The sequence below is a fragment of the Bombina bombina genome, chromosome 2 (assembly GCF_027579735.1).
Source record: "Bombina bombina isolate aBomBom1 chromosome 2, aBomBom1.pri, whole genome shotgun sequence".
NCBI lineage: Eukaryota > Metazoa > Chordata > Amphibia > Anura > Bombinatoridae > Bombina > Bombina bombina.
This window is the reverse complement of record NC_069500.1, coordinates 779,357,097-779,372,115: the sequence shown is the minus strand read 5'-3', so window position 1 is coordinate 779,372,115 and position 15,019 is coordinate 779,357,097. Positions and strand designations below refer to the sequence as shown.

The 15,019-nt window shown below is 34.1% G+C and overlaps 1 protein-coding gene across 1 annotated transcript in view; it reads left to right on the top strand.

Annotated features, from left to right (window-relative positions):
* The first annotated feature begins 782 nt into the window (after positions 1 to 782).
* RAB3A (RAB3A, member RAS oncogene family) overlaps positions 783 to 15,019 on the top strand; it is a 249,179-nt gene continuing 234,942 nt past the window's right edge. The window contains exon 1 of the mRNA XM_053702943.1: positions 783 to 1,092. The gene's annotated coding sequence lies outside the window, so the exon portion shown is untranslated. The remainder of the gene's footprint in view (positions 1,093 to 15,019) is intronic.

Below are 15,019 nucleotides of genomic sequence, written 5' to 3'. Positions count from 1 at the left end.
CCCTGCACACAAGCAGTGCTTTACGGATCCTGAGCAGTACTTCTAGTATGTGTTTAATTCCTTTGCGGGGTTGGGGGTTAACACAAGGCATTAAAGGGTTGATAGTTTTTAAATTACATTCAATAACGAATTAGAGCATTTATCATTATTATTTTTTTTTTTACTATAATGGCCCTATAGTTGGGAGATGACCTGCAGAACTGAGGAGAGAAAGGAGGAGCAGTATAAGGGGGGGGGGGGGGGGGGGGGGTTAGCAATGAACCAGGCACTGCTACTGTCAGACTAGATCACTGGGTTTCAAACCAGGGCTCAAGCCTCCCTAACAGGCCAGGTTTTTAGGATTATTTTAGATGAGATCAGGTAGAATAACAATGTTTACTAATCAGTTGATTGTTTCACCTGTGCTCCAGTTCAGATTTCCTCAAAATGTGTTGGGGAGGCCTGATGACAGGTTTGAAAACCAGTGGACTGGATCATAGTCCATAGCTAGCTGGAGCATCTTGGGTACAGAACCCTGCTACTAGTAGAAGCAGAAGAGTAGCACTAGCTGCTGCCCATACGTGTATCTGCTTTGTAGGCTGCAAACAGCAGCTTTTCCAGCCAACAACCATTATACCACTTACTGTAATATATTTATAAATGGGCTAGGTACTCTAATACAGCTCTGACTCCAAGATTAACTCACTCAAACTCCGCCCACCCGCTTCCTACATCAAGTGTTTTGTAAATGATTCTGTGTGCTGTCGCTGCAGACTCCTGGGTTGGGGTGCATATGATTACTCGAGAACCTTATTCATGCTGTCGCTATTTACACAGTGGTCTGGGATATTATATACCGTCGTCTGAGACGAGACGGTAAGATACCGGGCAGGTGACAACCTTACACAAGCGGCGATTTCTGATTGGATAATCTCTCCGCCAATCAAGGCTCGTTTTTCTCCACGGAACAGGAGGAGAATTTGTGGCTACGCCCACCATCACTTTGCAGCTGTCAGTCAAGTGACGTCAACGTTCGCTCTGCAGGTGCAGGGATAGAGCTGCAGCGTTGGTGCAATAGAAGCTGAGGAAAATACACAGGGAGACAGAAGAAAGGTAAGAGATACAGACATTCATCATTTTCCTTGTATTTTCATTTGTTTCTTCATTTGCATGACACTAGATATAGCATTGCAGAATGCAAGATAAAATAATCTAGGTCTGCATCCATTTGCGGCGATGCCAAAAATAGAGTTATTGCTTTTTAAATGGGCAAGATGTAACCTTCATTTGTCTCGGAAAGATGCTGACTCCGTATCCTCCCAGTGTTTGTTTTTATTTCCGAACATTAAAACGGAGCCTTTTAAATTGCAACCTATCATCCAGCACTAGGAAACACTGAAGATACATTCATTTTATTATTATTTGTTTTACTAAGGGACTGAAACCACAGCAACAGTAAATCTCCTTTTCCTGTTTTAATTTTGCTGACAATGGTGATGGGGGATGGAGCAAAGTGTTGATTCATCGATCAGCATCCATGTAGCAGCCGTCTTGCTATCATATGTGCTCTCAGTTTACATCAATAACCTTAGATTTTGTGTGTATGTGTGTGTATATATATATATATATATATATATATACACACACACTACTAATATGCCTTTAAATCAAAATATATATATATATATATATATATACACACAATAGTAATATGCCTTTAAATATATATATATATATATATATATATATATATATATATATACTCCTAAAGGTGTCTTACTATATTGCATGTATATGATCCTTATATATGTAGAAAAATATGCACATATTCACAAACAATGATAATCTACCCACTTTTACATGCATTTGTACATATATACAGATATGTCAATATATATGTTCAAATAGACACACTTGGAGATACATCCTTCTGTAATTATTTATGTTTTTTTAGAACAGTTATCACAGAAATAGAATAATGCAGTAATAGGATGGAACTGTATTTTAATTAGAGGCACCCTAAAAAGCCATCTGTACATTTAATGGAATAAAAAAAGAAATTCAGAGTGTGTCTAGCTATAGGGGGAGGAGGATATGTCATTGAAAATGTCATACATGTATTTGTCAGTTACTATTTTGAGGTTTATTCAAACTGATTTCCTTGCTACAAGGATGAAACCTATCAGATATACTTACAGCTATTTTTAAACGTAGGTGTTCAAATAAAGACACTGAATAATTAATCGTTAAGGTTGTTAAATGAATGGAGTATGCAATTTTTGTCAGATTATTTTACAAATCCCCTTTTTTGTTGTTGGATGCTATAGCAAAAAAAAAACCTTCAAATTAATATAAGATATGTTTATCAAAGACCTTGCATTCATTTACAAGCTCTCTAGATATGTGAACACAGTTCATGTAGTTACATTAATTTAAATATTGTAATCTAGTAGCATTTAATTAATGAATATAGTGCTGGGCTATATAGGTTTAGAAGTGCATGCTTGTATAGAAAGGTAGCTGCTATTGGTAGCATTTAGTAGAATTATATGCAAATAAATTGTAAGCTCTTTTGAGAAAGGGCCCTCCTCTTGTATTAATTAGATTGTCAAGTCTAATTGTTTTGCATTGTATATTCCAATAGTCATGTATTCAGCACTGCATAATATGGTAGCTTCTTATAAACTATGATGCCCCTATCTCTATAAGACAATTTTAGTTGAATTGTGATTTTCATGCAAATTTTTACTTGTATGTTATAATAATTTTTTTCTCATGTCAGTCACTCTGATCCTTAAATATGCTATTATAACATCAATTTTGATATGTATTATATTACATTAAATACACTATACTGTAAAAGTGGAAGATCTATAATAAATATGTAATTGTTTTGGTATATATTACTAAATGCTATAGTGATACTAGTAACTTTTTATTCTTATCTTCCATATATGTATGCCATGATTGCCCATTTTAGTATAAAATTGCTATAATAGAATCTATATTCATTTGACAATTTACATCTTTACATTGCTGTGTTTTCCATTTCTTTTGTTGTTATACATCATTCATTGTTTAAACCTTTTTTATTCATAATACATTTAAGTGATATTTTGTTTCTTTCTTAAAGAAAAAATAAAGTATATAAAATGCTTATGGACCATGGGCCTCTTATGATTTCCCCCCACACAGATTTATTGCTGTAGGTTATCCCAGTATGACCATTTTTCATTAAAATAATTCATAGTTGTACTTTCCATTTAGAATCTGTCTGTTTATTTTTAAACATCATTTTAACAGCTTTCCTTTATTTCTTCAAATTCCAAGTCAATAAATCTTGCTGCTCCCAGCACTGCAGTGTAATTACAATTTACATATTTCTCCATTTCAGGTATTAAAGATCTAGAATTCACTATACAGCCCCCTGCCCTCCCTGACAATCACAAAATCACAATCATATCTGCATATTTTTGTATCCATCCCTGCTATGTGCCTTTCTAAACATTTCACAAAAATTAGACGTTACCAATTCAAATCCTTTTTTTCATATGTGTAAATGACCATACCAAAGTAAATGGTGACTGGGTAGCATACAAAATATTACACTGTTATTTTGAGTACATGAAATATGACAGCCTATCTGCCTTTGCAAATTATGTTACTAGTAGGGATTAACCATCACCAATCTAGCTTCTAGCAACAGCCCTCACATGAATGTTAGTCTAAGTGGGGGATGGTGGGATATGAGATGATGTCAAATAAATGTGCTTATAGTTGTGTGTGTGTATATATATATATATATATATATATATATATATATATATATATATATATATATATATATATATATATATATATATATATATATATATATGTATATATATATGTGTGTGTATATATATATATATATATATATATATATATATATATATATATATATATATATATATATATATATATATATATATATATATATATATATATATATATATATATATATATATATATATATATATATTACACAAACGCACATACATGGCTGGAAATTTCCACTACTAGTCTTGGAAGCGTAAGAAATTGCAGTGGACAAAATTTGCCTTTTTTTTTTTTTTTTTTTTTTTTCTATCATTAGCATTGGGTTAACTAGTGTTGTCTTTTTCACCCCTGTATGTGTTTGTATGGTTCGAAAAATATCACTATTTTACCAGTCCAGGCACAAAGTTACTAGCCCAGGAAAAAGCTATTTTTTTTTAACTGTTCAACTGCAATTTCACACTTGCCCAGGACTATTATATAATTTACTATTTTATAGTATATAACAAATAAACATATATATGTGGGCTGGTAAGAAATTGCAGAGGACTGGTGCAGATCGCCTGAGAATGACAACCAGTCCCAGAGAAAAGTACAAAATCCACTTGGGATTAAAGGGACATTCCAGACAAAATTGAAATGCTCCTCAGTACATTTCAATTTTGAATAGAAGCATTTTTTAGATATATTTGAATTAGCAAATATTATTCCATTAAAAGCTATCACTATTTTTAATGAGAGCTTTTACTGTGCAAGTTAAGCATATCTAAATATGCTTCGTGCAGCAGCATTTAAAAGTTTGCTTGAAGAGCTGTCAGTGTTTTTATCATGTAATTTACGGCAGCACTGGTGCTCTGAGTGTGTATACTCTTTAAATGCTCGAGCATGGGGTATATTTATATATGCACTGTAAAAGCTCTCACTGTAAAAGTGATAATTAGAAAAAATTGCTTTTAATAACAAATTTATTCCAAAGATTCATCAATTCAGTTTTGACTGGAATGTCCCTTTAAACATAGCTTAACAAAACAAAGCTCTGAAAGAAATTTGTTGGTCACTTAAAAAATAAAAGGGAGGTTTTAATTACTGCCAAGAGATAATTAGCCCAATTCCCCTCCATGACTCCTTTTAGTATTTGGTTCCTAACTTAATTTTTTCTTGCTGGCTTCTAGTTATAAAAAGTAGAACAAAATTTTTTTTGTTTTTTTCTATGTTGGCACCAGCAAAATTATTTTGCATTTTTGTGTATGTTTGTGGTTAATACTCCCTAATGGATTCCAGTTTGTGCTGAGGTAACCTGCCTGTGCCTGCGGATGTGTAACAAGTTTACTGTGAGGGTGCTGCCCAGGTTATTGGAAATGTACCCAATTTATTCTGAGAGTGCTGTTTAGGACATGAGATGTGCCCACAGCTCAGGCTTTGAGTGTAGACCATTACTGTGCCAGATATGCGTGGTTTATTGCATTGCACACTAAATTCGCCCCAACACTCTACAGAGGCTGAAATCATTAAAGTTACTATCATTAAAGACCTTACAGCAAGGTCTAAAGGCCATTTCTCTCTGTGAATCCTTCTCCATCTGTCAGTAGCCTTTGATTCTGTTGACCATTCTCTCTTGCTTCAAACCCTGCAACCCTTTTGTGACACAGCCCTCTCAGAATTCTCCTCCTACTTGTCTAACTGTACCTTTTTAGTGTTTTTTTCTCTCTGGTGCATCCTCTGCGCCTTTACTACTTTCCGTTGGGGTACCACAAGACTCTGTTCTTTGTCCCCTTCTTTTTTCAACCTATACTTGATCCTTAGGTTCTTTAATAAACTCCCACAAGTTTGCTGTGCTGATGACACCCAAATGTACCTCTCTTTACCAGACCTATCCCCCCTCCTGCTAACTTGTGTCTCTAACTGTCTTTATAATATTTTATCCTGGATATTCCCTCACTACCTTAAAGGACCACTCAATGTAGTAGAATTACATAATTAATAAGTGCGTAATAAAAACACAATTATTTAACACTTACTCTGAATTTTAAATAAGCAGTAGATTTTTTTTTTTTCTTCTGAAAAATGTATTTTGTCTCCCATTTTCTGGCCTCCTGTATCATGTGACAGACATCAGTCAATCACAGACTAGCATACGTATACCCTGTGAACTTGTGCACATGCTCAGTAGGATCTTGTCCCCAAGAAAGTGTGTAGATAGACTGTGCAAAATTTGATAATGGAAGTAAATTGGAAAGAGTCTTAAAACTGCTGCTCTTTCTGAATCATAAAAGTTTATTTTGCCTTGAGTGTCCCTTTATGTTTAATCTATGTAAAATTGAGCTCATTATTCCCTCCCCCAACTTTCTATAACTGTTGATAATAACATCATTACCCAAACTCTAATGCACAAAGCCTTGGGGTCACACTTGCTTGATTCAGATCATTTACTTCCCACATCCAGTCTTTGGCCAATTTCTGCCATTTTCATAGTAACATAGTAGATAAGGTTGAAAAAAGACTGAAGTCCATCGAGTTCAACCTATACAAATCTAAAATACTTACAAAAAGCTCCAGTTAAGCTTAAATAACCCCATTAAAATGTGACCCATTTAATACTAGCAATCATATCCATGAATTTTGTTTATATACAGAAATTTATCCAGACTATTTTTAAATGTATCTATGGTATTGGCATTCACTACCTCCTTTGGTAATGAGTTCCACAATTTTATTGCTCTTACAGTGAAAAAACGTTTCCGTTGCAGGAGATTAAATCTCCTTTCCTCCAACCTTAAATTATGACCTCTTGTCAGAACCAATTTTCTTGGAATAAAAAGAGCTTCTGCCATCTCTGTATATGGGCCTTGAATATATTTATATAAAGTAATCATGTCACCTCTCAAGCGCCTTTTTTCTAAAGAGAACAGACCCAGTTTGGCTAGCCTCTCCTCATAGGTTAATTTCTCCAATCCCCTTATTAGCTTTGTGGCCCTTCTCTGAACCTTTTCTAGTTCTGCAATATCTTTTTTAGCAATCGGTCCACAGAACTGCACTCCAAACTCAAGGTGACGTCTTACCAGGGCTTTATATAATGACAGAATTATGCTTTCCTCCCTTGAATCAATGCCTCTTTTAATACATGCTAGTATCTTATTAGCCTTTGAAGCCGCTGCCCTGCATTGTGCACTCATCTTTAGCTTGTTATCTATTACTACTCCCAAATCCCTTTCCTCCTGTGTTTGGCTAAGTCTTGTCCCATTTAAAAAATACATAGCCTGCTTATTTTTACTTCCAAAATGTAGAACCTTACATTTTTCCGTATTAAATCTCATTTTCCATTCAACTTAAAAATATCTCTAGAATTTGCCACTTCCTCACATAAGACACAACTTGATCTGACTATAGCAAATCCACTCTGGTCTCCCTAGCTGCCGTCTATCTCCTTTACAATCCATAATGAAGGCCTCTGCCAGGCTGATCGTTCCTATATGTCGCTCCTCATCTGCTGCTCCTTAAAGGGATACTGAACCCAAATTTTTTTCTTTCACGATTCAGATAGAACATGTCATTTTAAGCAACTTTCTAATTTACTTCTATTATCAATTTTTCTTTGTTCTCTTGCTATCTTTATTTGAAAAATAAGGCATCTAAGCTAAGGAGCCAGCAAATTTTTGATTCAGAACCATGGACAGCACTTGTTTATTGGTGCTGTCTAATCAGCAAGGACAACCCAGGTTGTTTACCAAAATGGGCCGGCATCTAAACTTACATTCTTGCTTTTCAAATAAACATACCAAGAGAATGAAGAAAATTTGATAATAGGAGTTAATTAGAAAGTTGCTTAAAATTGCATGCTCTATCTGAATCGGAAAATAAAAAATTTGGGTTCAGTGTCCCTTTAAAGACTGTACTGTTCAGGCATGTATAAAAAAATTGGGTTCAGTGTCCCTTTAAAGACTGTACTGTTCAGGGATGTATACAATGTACGCTAACCTTTTCTTATCTCTCTTCCTCTCCTTCTTTTGTTATTCCCTTAAACCTCCTTAGCATGTAAACCTACTAACCCAGCTTTCCTGTAGATCTCCTTCATGTCAGGTGTTTTTTTTTTTTTATAAATGTTAACCATTTCATACTATACTATATATAAACTATGTTTATAGCGCTGTCAAATCTGTTGGCACTCTACATAATGATAATAATAATTTCGATATGTTTCCTACCTTATATCGTGAATCAAGAAATTATGGAAAAATAAAATAATGGCCAAGTACGTTGATTGACAGTAGCTGCAAACTCCCATGACTCTTGTCATGACTATCATTGCAATAAGCATTCATCTATTATTTATTTTGTCTGCTTATGCTTTAAAATATTTCTAAAAAAAATGTGCTTTTCCTTCTCCCCCAAGAGAGGCTGGAGGTCCTCATGATACTTTGTGTTTAAAATTTTACTCAGATATGAAACCCAAACTTTTTATTTTATGATTCGGATAGAACATACACTTTTAAACAACTTTCCAAGTTATATCCGTTATCAATTTTTTTATTCTTTATTGAAGAATCAGTATTGTGAATGCACCACTGGTAGATCGTTGAGCACATTGGTAAGCCAATGACAAGATGCATACATGTACCGCCACCAATCAGCAGCTAGCTCTCAGCCTCTGAGCCTACCTAGGTATTATGTTCAACAAAGGATACCAAGTGAACAAAGCAAATTAGGTACTAGAAGTAAATAAGAATTTTGTTTAAAATTGTCATGAAAGGAAATTTTTTGGATTTTAAATCCCTCTAACTCTACAACGTTATGCACAGTAATTGCCTAGATCAGAGCGCAAACTTAATAAAATCTGTCCCTAATTTGGCACAACAAAGGAGACATAGGATATTATATCTGACAGTGCCAGGATTAGTTTTACAGTTCCTAACATAATGCCTGTGGATAGTCTGTCAGCTGCAGACTCAAGCCCACAATAGCTTCTCCAAATAAGACACATGGTGGGTAGTGTTTGGGTATTAAAAAACAGTTGCAGGAAACAAGAAGTTACTTGGTTAATATGTTATTCTATAGAAAGACAACAGAAGTTTCATGTGAATACAAGGTATTCAATGCCCTTTAATACCCCTTTTAACTTTTGAATGACCTTATTGTATCTTGTTAGTGTGTCTTTATGAATGAAATGTTACTTGGCTACATATCAAGAGAAAAATCTATTTTACTGAGGTCTCTACAACCGCATCTTTTCCCTTCTCTGTGCAAATGATTCATTAATCCCTGTCTATCATGACTCTAGTAGATCTAAGAATATTGAGCTCACTATATTTTTGAGTATTAATACCCCATGAATATGACATTGGTATAAAAGACATGTAAAATGCAACAGACTATTCAGTGGGAGGCAGTTAGTCAGTTTTTCCTTGCCATCAGATTTCATCTTCATCCTTCCCTTAAAAAATACTAATTAGATTCTGTTAAAACATTGCATCTTTCCCTAGTCCTTGGCTGAAGTCTTCCTTTTGAATGTGATTAATGTATTTTCTTGGACTTGCCATGTAATTGGCGTCCTGTGGGTCTTGGATGCTAACTCAGTCTTTGAAATATGCTGGTTTGTAGCAGTGTCATTGATCCATTTATATATATATTATATATTTTTTTTGTTTTATCCCAGCTGTTTGCTTTTGAACCACGTTGTGTGTTTTGTCATAAAAATGTACCTGTTTTTTATTTTTTTCCTAATATCTAAATATATATATCTTATGGCCTTGCATGTGGCTTCAACACTTTAAAATAATAATGCCGATTCTTAGCAGTATTTTTTAATTATTTTTTTTTTCGTGGCCAATACATTGTTTAAAAGTAAGAAGCCAGGCAAAATTATTATTAACATAATTTATTTATAGAGCTTACACAAATTCTGTAGCTCTTTGTACATGAGTAGAGGGTACCCAATGGCACTGGTTCATGATAAAAAAAGAAATACTAATACATTAAATAGACTAAACAATACACATTAATAAAGGAGATGAAAGGTCCTTCTTTATAGAGCTGGCAATCTTTAGGTCATCTCATTTATACATTTTGTGAAAGCCCTTCTCTAGGGACTCATTTCTTATTGGCTGAAAATTACATCTTTCCTAGGTCGTTAGGTGAACATTTATATGCATCAATAAACTTGAAACCAAAAGTGTTATTTTATTTTTGGGGAAAATATCACACAATAACGTTGTTTAAGGGACAAGTGCGGAGTGATAGTATTTGTGTTGTGCTTAAACCCTTTTGCTGTATTTGTGTGTGTGTGTGTGTATATGTGTATGTGTATGTGTGTGTGTATATATATATATATATATATATATATATATATATATATATATATATATATATATATAAAATTTACTTTGATTCATCAAATTCTTGACATTTGCTACTTATTTAAATTAATTAATTTTATTTATTATTTTTGTATTATAGAGTTATCATCATTATATTTATTCACCATTTATGTTCTATTGTTATTCATATACCTATCATTCTTAATATATAGAATATGTTTTCAATGTTTTATTAGATTTTTACGTTCATTTATTTTAATTAGGCTATGAATTATTGTTCTATATTTGATGTTTTCTTAAAATATTTGGATGTTTTATAAGAAATATTATATCTTGATGTAGGATCTGAGGGTCCCTTTTTACTATACTTTACTCATGACTAATGTTACCAAGTTAAAATCCCAATAACCTAGCAATTTATGTTGCCCATAGAGGTTAATTAAATATCCAATTACTTACACACTTGAATGATTATGTGAACAATTGAATGTTAAAATGTTGATTGGTTGATCAAGAGAATAAATATCACCTGTAGCCTCTGATGAAGCACATTTGCGAAACGCGTCTGGACTTTCCTTGCACAGGACGAATAAACATCCTGTTTTGAAGCTTTCTTTCCAGACCAGACATTTTTCATTTATTTGTTTTATTTATATATATATATATATATATATATATATATATATATATATATATATATATATACATATACATTGCAAAGCAAAGGGATTTAAGCAAAGATAACTAGATTCCACTTTCTTTCCATTCTCTCTCGTTCTCCAAGAGCAGACAAATTGGTAGTCTTAGCTGTTCCGTTTTTATTTTTTTTATCATGTCCTTTCATACCCATTAATAGCTGCACATCTTGCCCTCTTGACCTTTTCTTCTCTGCTGGACAGCAAAATATTATTCGGCTCCCTAAAGATTTCCCTCGAGTTATAATTACGCTTCATAGCTTCTTTCTAAAGAGCGACACCATCATGCAACGCAGGAGGTTGCCAGTACTGACGCTTCACCTAAAAACTATATACTCAAAAGAGAACAGAATTGTTAAGCGATGATTCATTCTTCATACAACTTCTATAAAAAGGTGTTTTTATGATGTTTACCTTTTACCACAAATATAGCAGAACAGTGCTCGTGTATTAAAGGGACAATAAATACCTCAAGATATTAATATAAATTGTTTAATTACATGTAGTAAAACACTTTGCAATATACTTTAATTATTTTCCTTCTCCTTTCCTGTAATTTAATTCTGAATATTGTGGGCTTTCCAATTCATGTTAAACATGGAAGTCCTAATTGGCCTAGTGTAACCTAAGTTACAATATGGCGGCGCCCACTGCTCTATGAACATTAACTATATACCCTTATTTTTTCAATATTTAAACAGCTAATATAATTTTTAAAATTACATGTACATATTATTTTCATGCTAATCTTTGCTCTGAATGATTTATTTAGTGTTTTAATGTCCCTTTTTAAAGGAAATTAAACTTTCATGATTCAGATAGAATATACAACTTTCCAATTTACTTCTATTATCTAATTAGTTCTCTTAGTATCATTTGTTCAAAAGCATACCTAGGTAGGCCCAGGAGCTGGGAGCTAGCTGCTGATTGTTGGCTTCACATATATGCCTCTTGTCATTGGCTCACATAATGTGCTCAGCTAGTTACCAAAAGTGCATTGTTGCTCTTTTAACAAAGGATACTAAGAGAATTAAGCAAATTTGATAGAAGTAAATAGGAAAGTAATTTATAGTTCACTCTCTGCATGTGGAGTCTATAGTAAATTCACAGATTTCTATGAAACGACTAAAACAATATTTTGTATCCAAGAGTGAGTCCATCTTCTCCATAAGCTCCCCTTTTTTGTTGTTGTTGTTTCTTTTTTAACAGATAATCCAAAAATTTATTCCTAATGTATTGCAGACAATGTTACCCTTTTTAAAGGGCCATTCTAGTGAGTGGAAAGATTACATGCTCCAATACCATTCCTCAGAACTCCCAAAGAGGCCAGAATCTTACAATTACGTTGGATGGGAACGCGTTAGATAACCACAATTACTGAATATGACATCTGTGCTGTACCTCAGACACTTGGGAAATCTGGCCTGGAAGTGGGTTCTTAGGAATTGTGCAACCTTGTTCTAGTCTGAACCATTTTGAACATGTGCTTGCAAGATCATGAAAAATTAAAGGGACATAAAACCCAATTATTTTCTTTCATGGTTTTGATAGAACATCAAATTTTAAACAACTTTCTAATTTACTTCTATTATCACATTTTCTTTGTTTTCTTGTTGTCCTTATTTGAAAAGCAGAAATGTAAGCTCAAGAGTGTGCACGTGTCTGCAGCACTATATAGCAGCAGTTTTGCAACAGTGTTATACATTAGCAGGAGCACTAGATGGCACCACTATTTCCTGTCATGTAGGGCTTCAGGCATGTGCACGCTACCTACCTAGGTATCTCTTCAACATAGAATAACATGAGAATGAAATAAATTTGATAATATAAATAAATTGGAAACTTTTTAAAAATTGTATTCTCTATCTGAATCATGAAAGAAATTTTTGGGGTTTAATGTCCCTTTAAGGAGACATCCGAGACAGTGGTTGGTAGCAATGAGCAGCCAGATATATCCTAATTGTTTCCCCTTCTTTGAGGCTCCACGCTCCATATTTGAGACTCATCCACATGGTTTTGAAAAGAATGAAGGTGAAATCAGAAATAAGATTTGTACTTTCAAAAAAAAGGGCAATCTTTTATTCACAGTGCAATACTGAGAATCACAGTGCTTTATTCTTTGTAACCGTGCTAGACGAATTTAAGGGGCCAAAAACGCACAGCTCTTAGGGACATTTTACACTAGATTTTTCTTTGAATACATGTTTTGTAGATGATCCATTTATATAGCCCATCTGGGAGTGTTTTTGTAACAATGTTGTATAGTTTTGCTTATTTGTAAATAAAATTGTGCTGATTTGCAGACTCCTACAGACTCCTGGTTGTATAATGGGTCTTTTCATATACAGGGGGGGGGGGGGGGTGGGGGGGCGGGGGTGACTGTTTTTACTGCTTTCCCAGCTCCCTTCACTGGGTGTCCCAGCCTAACCTCATCAACAGTGCTATACTAATTTTTTAGATGAGTATCTAAAAATACACACATACACGTATACACACATTTACATACAAATACAACATTCTTTATAGTAGTGTCTATTACATGCATTTATATGAAAATTGGTGTATACTGTTCCTTTAAGCTTATACTTTTGTGGCTGGTTCTATGTATTCTTTCTGGCTCATAAATTAAAGTGACATTAAACACTTTAGGACTGTAGTATAAAATGTTTCATATATGTAGTAAAAGAACGTTGTAATATACTTTTTTTTAATTTTGTCCCCTTTTACTGTAATTTGTTTCTAAATGATGCAGGCTTTCCAATTCCTGTTCAAAAAATAGAATTGTAGACTACAAATGTAGCAGTACTATGTTTTTCGCAAGTTATTGGTTGCACACTCTAGTGACCCATTTATAACGGTCTCTAAGGTTATAATATGGTGGTGCCCATTGCTTTAAAGTGAATGTAACGTTTCATCAAGTAGTGCCTGGTTTTTAAAAATACTATTAAAAACTGGGGCACTTTAATTGATGAAACTTTACATTGCACCATATTTGTAGAAATACTTACCTCTTCGTCTTGAAAGCTGCTCTCCAGCTCGTCGCAAGCCTCTTCCTATATCAGCAATGACGATTCCGGCATCCTCCAATTACGGCTTCCCCCCTACAAATATGGTGCAATGTAAAGTTTCATCAATGAAAGTGCCCGTATTTTTAAAAAACGGGCACTACTTGATGAAACTTTACATTCACTTTAATGAGGACTAAACATTTTACACTTATTTTTTTTCCAACATATATTTAATCTAATTTAAAAAAAAAGCTTATTAATCTCAGTCTGTTTGCTTTGAATACATATTTCTTTCTAGTATTTTAGTTTTTTGTGACCCTTTATGTTGCATATTGATCATTTGCTTCAGTGAAACAATAAAAATCCCGCTCTTAAAGTGAATGTAAGTTTTTAAAAATACTATTAAAAACAGGGGCACTTTCATTCATGAAAGTTTACATTGCAGCCATTTAAAAAAAAAAAAAAAATACTTACCTTTTATTCCTTGCAAGCTTGGAACACCGGAGCAGCGATTTCCCCGCCCCAGGTCGTCTCTTCTTACGTCAGAAATGACTCATCCGGCTTCCTCCAATCACGGTGTGGCCTCAGGCAATGTTTGCTCTGGGGGGGGAAGCCGTTATTGGAGGAATCCGGATTTGTCATTTCTGATGTAAGAAGAGAGGACCTGGGGGGGAAATCACTGATATGGTGTTCCAAGCTTGCAAGGAATAAAAGGTAAGTATTTTTAAAGGAACGGCTTCGATGTAAACTTTCATGAATGAACGTGCCCCTGTTTTTAATAGTATTTTTAAAAACAGGGCTTTTATTTGTTTAAATGTATATTCACTTTAACTGTTCAGTAGACAAAGTAACTATAGTGTGTTTTGAAATAACCACATCAATAACATTAAACAATTGACTATCCTTTGTAACTTCTATTGTAGTAAATGCTCTTCTTCTTTATGACCCATCTAAGAATCCGTTATAGCGGACGTTACAAAACGGTAATCATTCCCTATAGCTGGGGTTGGAACGATTGCTTCCCTGGGGCTGGGTGCAGCCATCTGCTTGATTATACCAAGCCTCATATGGAAGCACTGGCTACAAATAAGGAGGGTGGTGTGTGACAAATGTGAGAGGAGTGAAAGAGACGAGGATGCTGGGAGAGGGAAGAGGAGCTGGAGATGGGGGATGAGAAAGTAAGATGTAGATTCATTGGTAAAAGCAAAAA